This window comes from Notolepis coatsorum (genome assembly GCF_963971535.1).
Source record: "Notolepis coatsorum genome assembly, contig: SCAFFOLD_450, whole genome shotgun sequence".
Classification (NCBI taxonomy): domain Eukaryota; kingdom Metazoa; phylum Chordata; class Actinopteri; order Aulopiformes; family Paralepididae; genus Notolepis; species Notolepis coatsorum.
The window spans coordinates 85,151-91,700 of record NW_028169119.1 but is presented as its reverse complement, the minus strand read 5'-3'; positions in this window follow the sequence as shown (position 1 = coordinate 91,700).

The window sequence follows — 6,550 nt, the reverse complement described above, 5'->3', positions numbered from 1 at the left end:
TAGGGGGGTGGTTGGTTCCCCGGTGTGTTTGTAGCAGAGTCGACTCTCCGGTTGAGGTCGGGCTTGACCCCGTCTGCCCGAGAGTGTGCCCCTGCACCTTTCGTGGCGTCTGCCAATTGTGTCAGCCTTCTCGTGAACCTCGACCCCACTGGAGGGGTCGGGTTTGTGGAGGTTACGACATGGTGCACAGCATACCGAACGCCCCTTCTGCCGGGATACTGTTCTCACAGTAGACCCTTTAGGCGCCTGTCTAGTCCGCAGTGCTCCAGGCGCAGGTCGAGTTATACTCTTGGGGCCTGTTGCCTGGATTGAGGGATCAACCTCCTTGGGGGTTGTCTCCCAGACACGCCAAGTGCTTCAGAGCGGCGTGCCGAGGGGGGAAGGGCCTGCTCTTGATTTGGACCCTGTCCGATACGCTGGCGATGTGGGGGGTGGTGTCACCAGTGACCGTCTGGTGGGGTCCCGATGCTACGGCATCGTTGGCCTCACCAGGCCCCCTTTTTTCGGGGGGTCCTGGCCTTCAGGTTGTCCTAGGGCTGGGACCTCCTCTGCGCTCCGCTGCTACGGCCTTGCCACGGGGTTGGGTTTCTTGACCTTCGACCCCGTGATGTTGGGGGCTGTGACGGAGGTGTTTTGCTTCCCGTCCGTTCCCTGGTGGCATGTGGGATGCGCGCCTGAGTGGTCGCGGGTCCTTCTGAGTGAAGGTAAGTCCCACAGTCTGCTCACCCTGTGCGTTTGAGGTGCTCCCCGGTTCTGATGGTTGTGGGGGACCTCAGCGGGTACATCTGTCGAACTTCCGCTCTGCTCAGCTCCTGTGTTCCACTAAGAGCAGAGCGTAAAGCTATACGATCTATAACGTAAGGTTATTCTATAACCCTAGTTATATGAGTATAGCGAGCGCACTGCTCTGACTCACTGAGGACCCCGTGGTCTTCGCCTTCGGTGGTGAAAGGCTTGGGAAGGAGCTGATGGTGTGGCCACGACCCCGATTATGTAGAGGAGCGGATGTGGGTGTGGCCAGGCGGATGTGTGTGTGCATGTGGAGAAAATTATTCATTATTAGATTGGATAAAGGGATAGTTCCACTAAGAGCAGAGCGCTCGCTATACTCATATAACTAGGGTTATAGAATAACCTTACGTTATGGCTCAACATGTGATAAGAGGGAAAGGCGTGTGGCATGGTGGCATCACACTGGTTACAACAAGGCCTACACTAAACACACACACTTAGCTTTCCTTTGTGGTTTACTCACTTCTCTAACCACCATGTGTGTGGGGGTAGAAGGAGTAGAACAAGAGAGTGATGAAGACAGATAGATAGAGAGAGAGAGGGAGAGAGGGAGAGAGAGACAAAGAAATGGAGAGAGACACAAAGAGAGAGGGAGAAAGGGGGAGAGAGTGAGAGAGCAAGAGAGATAGAGCGAGGGGGGAGAGTGAGAGTGAGAGCATACTAGGACCGCTACTGTTCCTAATTTATGGAAATGACATGTCGTCAGCTTGTGACTGCAACTTGTTCTTGTTCGCAGATGACTCAGCCCTGCTGGTCTCTGACAAGAACAAGTTACAGGTTGAAAAAAACCCTCAGCTCGGAACTAGGCAAAATCTGCATATGGCTCGCTGATAACAAACTATCATTACACATGGGCAAAACAGAGTCCATTCTCTTCGGTTCAAATAACAAACTCAGCAAGACCGACGGCTTCTCAGTTACAGTGGGTGACAATATTGTCACAAGGAAAGATGAAATTACCTACCTGGGCTCCATCCTAGAGGCTAATCTTTCCTGTGACAAAATGGCATCCAATGTAATAAAAAAAAGTCAACCAACGAACTCGATTATTGTACCGGATCTCCTCTCTGGTAAACAAGAACACCCTGAAGACTCTGGCAGGAGCACTCATACAAGGGTACTACGACTATGCTTGCACCTCATGGTACCAAAGCACCTCAAAGGTGCTAAAAACAAAATTACAAACATCTCAAAACAAACTGGTCAGACTACTGCTTGACCTTACTCCTAGAACCCACCTCACCCCTGCCCACTTTGACAACCTAGGATGGCTTAGAGTAGACGACAGAGTACAGCAACTTGCAATGGGCCTGGTCTACAAGATACACTACACGACCAAGGTACCCATGTACATGTCAAAATACTTCCCAAAGGTCAGTGAATACCACGATCACAACACCAGAGGGAGCTCCACAAACCATGTTAAACCCAGATTCTGCTCAAACAAGGGACTAAACACGTTTCGCAATTATGCCACATCAATGTGGAACGCCCTACCCAAAGCTGTAAAGGAATGTGAATCACTACCCACTTTCAAAAACACTCTCAAAGAACACCTACGGGAGACTGCAATTCGAAACTGGCCCATGTAAATGTCCTAACCCAACCCCCTCCAATGTACAGTAAATGACCAAGTATGGTTGTCAATATTCCTGTCAATATATATGTACAGTTTTGCTTGTACAGTTGTACAGTGTTCCCCCCCCACCCCTCCTCAATCAATCAATCAATACACAAGATAACACGCACACACGCACAAATTGCTAGCCTACTCCAAATCACCTTGGAGAGAAGATGCTTATTGTGCACACAAAATGATATACCTCTCTCTCTTATTGTGTACACATTTTCACACCTGTAATTTGTTTTCTAGCTCCACACTGAAATAAATAATAGTTCCTCTGAGGTTCTTTGGCTATAATAGAAGAGAGAATATTTTGTTGGTGCCATGTAGTAGACCCTTCTTGACCCCCCCCCCCCCTTTCCTTTCTGTTTGAAAAAGGTGAATGGCTATAGAAGCACTGAAATGTACCCGTAAATGGTATGTGTTACGGGAGCGAACACAAAGAAACAAAGAATACATGTTTTCCCCTTTTGGATCTAGCTATATGTTAGTGTGTGCATACAATCCAAGAGAGCAGCTTTTAGAGCACTCTTATTCCCCGCTCTTAAATGACAAGAGGGCCCACTGTCTACCTGGCAGCTTACACTTCTCCAAGGTAGTTTCTTTAGTTTATTTTGTCTGAGCTGCACTTTACTTCATTGACAGAAACAGAAGCTCTACAGCTTCCAGGAAAAAAGGGGGAAAAAGCAGAGGCTCTAAAAAGATAGCAAAATAATATTTGCTACTTGGTAAGAAACTGAACAATTCCATTAGAGAATCTTTCTCTAAGCACGGTGGATGTATGATGTATGCGATGGTCTTTGTCTCCGATAACATTGTATTGATGTAAAAGCTTTGTTTTAAACATTAGAGTAAAACTGACCTTTATTTAGAATTATTTGAATTAAATAATTCCCAAAAGTACATTTTCTACAAGTCAAGATATTACTTACTATATGAACATATATCCTACTCAAAATGTAGACGGTAAAAAATAAATACATAATTTCTCCATTTAATGGATTTTCACAAATGATGCCACTGATATAGTTCTCATGACTCCACTCTGTGGGCGTCGAATTAGCGATCTCATTGGTCATTTGCATAGAGAATAATAAATAATACAAAATAAATTATAAATGCAGCTTCTTCTTCTGCATGCATGGAGATAGTGATGTGAAGTGGCTGATAGGGAAATAGAGAAAGGAGGAAAAAAAATAAAAATAAAATTGAGAGTTTTCTAGAGAATTCAACGTAATTTCAAGGCGACAGCGCACAGACCAGTGTTGTAGTACTCGAGTTTTTCAGGACTCGCGGCTCAACTTGGACTTGAGCACTGATGACTTGGACTTGGACATGGACTCGAGCGTTGACTGCTTTCGGACTCTGAAGGTGCAGACGAGGACTCAGACTTGTTAATTGATTAATACAGTTATTATATATATATATATATATATATATATATATATATATATATATATATATATATATATATATATATATATATATATATATATATATATATATATATATATATATATATATATATATATATATATATATATATATATATATATATATATATATATATATATATATGTTTTGTAATAGGCCCTAATAATTTGGCATAAGATATTGATGGCTAGTGCATTTGTTTGGCTATTGTGTCACAAAGTAAATAAACTCCCTTTGAAATGGTGACCGCTGTGTCATTTATGTTTAATGTAGACCTTTTTTTATTTGTATGACAGCTCAGCTCAGACTCGGACTAGGGTAATGGGGACTCGACTCGGACTCGACTCAGGCTCTTCTTTGGTGACTTGGACTCGGACTTGAACACTGGGGACTCGAGACTCGACTCGGACTTGAGATTTAGTGACTCGACTACAACACTGCAACAACAGACACAGTTAGACCGAGTCTAAGCAGACTTTCCAGTCAAGAGGACAGAAGAGCTGAAGTGAAACCCGCCGGCTCCAGCAACTCTGCCTGTTGTGCAACACGTCTTCTCCTGAGTGTTGTCTCCTCTGCCAGGCCGCTGTGAGCCTGTTGTTACACTCCCAACATCCTGCACACGCCGCGGCGCGAGGAGCTGACGCTGCTCTCCACGCTGCTGGCTTATTTATGAACGCTGCGCTGCTTAGGATTGTGGAAAAAAAAAGTGGAATAGAGGAAGTGGAACGTGCTTATAGGGTTGTTTTATTGATAATGTCTTTTTTTTTTTTGCCGCATCATGTGATTATTGTGAGTCATGTGACCGCCAGGATGACTAACAGGGGCTATAACATGGCTGGGCTGTCTGATACAGGCAAACGAGCAAAGGAATATTTTGTGGCAGTGCACCCACGGATATCGGTACACACACACACAAACACACACACACACACACACACACACATTCTCTCTCTCTCTCTCTCTCATTATTTCTATCTCTCTCTCTCTCTCTCTCTCATTCTCTCTATCTCTATCTCATTCTCTCTCTCTCACATACATGCAGTAGGGATGAGGGATAGAGGGAAGGGTCATGTGTAACGTTCTGGGTTCTCGGGTCTGGTTGACCTGAGATCCCGGCTACCATCCTGTCACCTGTCACTTTCCTCCCCTTTGATTGTATTATTGGTTGTCACCTGGGATTGGCTGTCACGTGTGGAATGTCTGGTATGTTGCCCTTAAATAACTCCTGTCTTCTCTGTTCCTCGTCGGCTCTTCACACAATCTCCAGAACCAGTATGTGGCGGTACCAAGAGACAAGTGCTGCAGTGACTTGTATTCTCTCCTATTCCTCTCTATTGTTTAGTACTCTTATTTACCTAACTGCTCTACGGTGTGTTCCTAATAAAGAGGATACCCGAATTGTGAAGAACGAACCCACTCTCCGTCTCCTTATTGCCAACCACTATTGGAACTCTACACTCTTACCTGGTGCCACCGTAACAGAAGAGCCAACCAAGATGAGTTCCACGGAGGCAATTTGGGCGGAACTCCAGGCACAGAAGGACGGTCTGCGGGTGGTGATGGAGCGTCAAAAGGAGGTGGGCAGCGAGCTGGGTCGCCTGGGCAGTATATCCGGTACTGCCCAGAAGACGGCGGATTCAGCCCTGGCCTCGGCCAACATCGCTCGCCAGGCGGCTGCCGAGACGAGGGCTACAGGAAGTCTCTCGTCGGAGGATATGGGCCCCAACAGCGAAGGGGGGCGATCGCTCCCAGAGGAGCTTCGGGAGCCGAGGCTGACGCCGCCTGGGCGCTACGGGAGAGCCCCGGAGGGGTGTCGAGAGTTTGTCACCCAGTGTTCGCTTGTCTTCCAGCTCCAGCCACGGTCATTCCCTTCCGCCATGTCCCAGGTGGCCTATATCATCACCCTTCTCACCGGCCTGAGACTGTGTCTATGAATGATTACATTCAGGAGGCATTGCTCGCGTCCACATCCCCTGCCGGCGCTGGCTTCTTTTTCGTTGCTAAAAAGGATGGGGGTCAGCGGCCGTGCATTAATTATAGGGGATTGAACAACGTTTCCGTTAAGAACCGTTATCCCCTACCTCTCACGGACACCGCCTTTGAGTGCTTACAGGGGGCACAGGTCTTCTCTAAACTTGACTTACATAATGCATACAATCTGGTCAGGATTAGAGAAGGAGACGAGTGGAAGACTGCATTTAATACTCCTAATGGGCATTATGAGTATTTAGTCATGCCCTTTGGTTTAGCTAATGCTCCAGCAGTCTTCCAAGCCCTGGTTAACGACGTGCTGCGGGACTTAATTGGGGTGTCAGTTTTTGTTTACCTAGATGACATCCTGATTTTTTCTCGCGATATGGTGCAACACCAATTGCATGTTCGTGAGGTGCTTCGCCGTCTCCTTGAGCATCAGCTATTTGTTAAGGCAGAGAAGTGTGTGTTTCACACTGACACCGTTTCCTTCCTGGGCTTTGTGTTGACGAAGGGTGATCTTCGCATGGATCCAACCAAGGTGCGTGCAGTCTTGGATTGGCCACGGCCTTCGTCGCTCAAGGAGCTGCAACGTTTTTTGGGCTTTGCAAATTTTTACAGACGTTTTATTCGCAATTTTAGCGCCTTAGCCAATCCGTTAACAGCTCTCACTAAGTCCTCTCTCCCTGGCTTTGAATGGTCGCCTAGGGCAGAGTCGGCCTTCTGCGA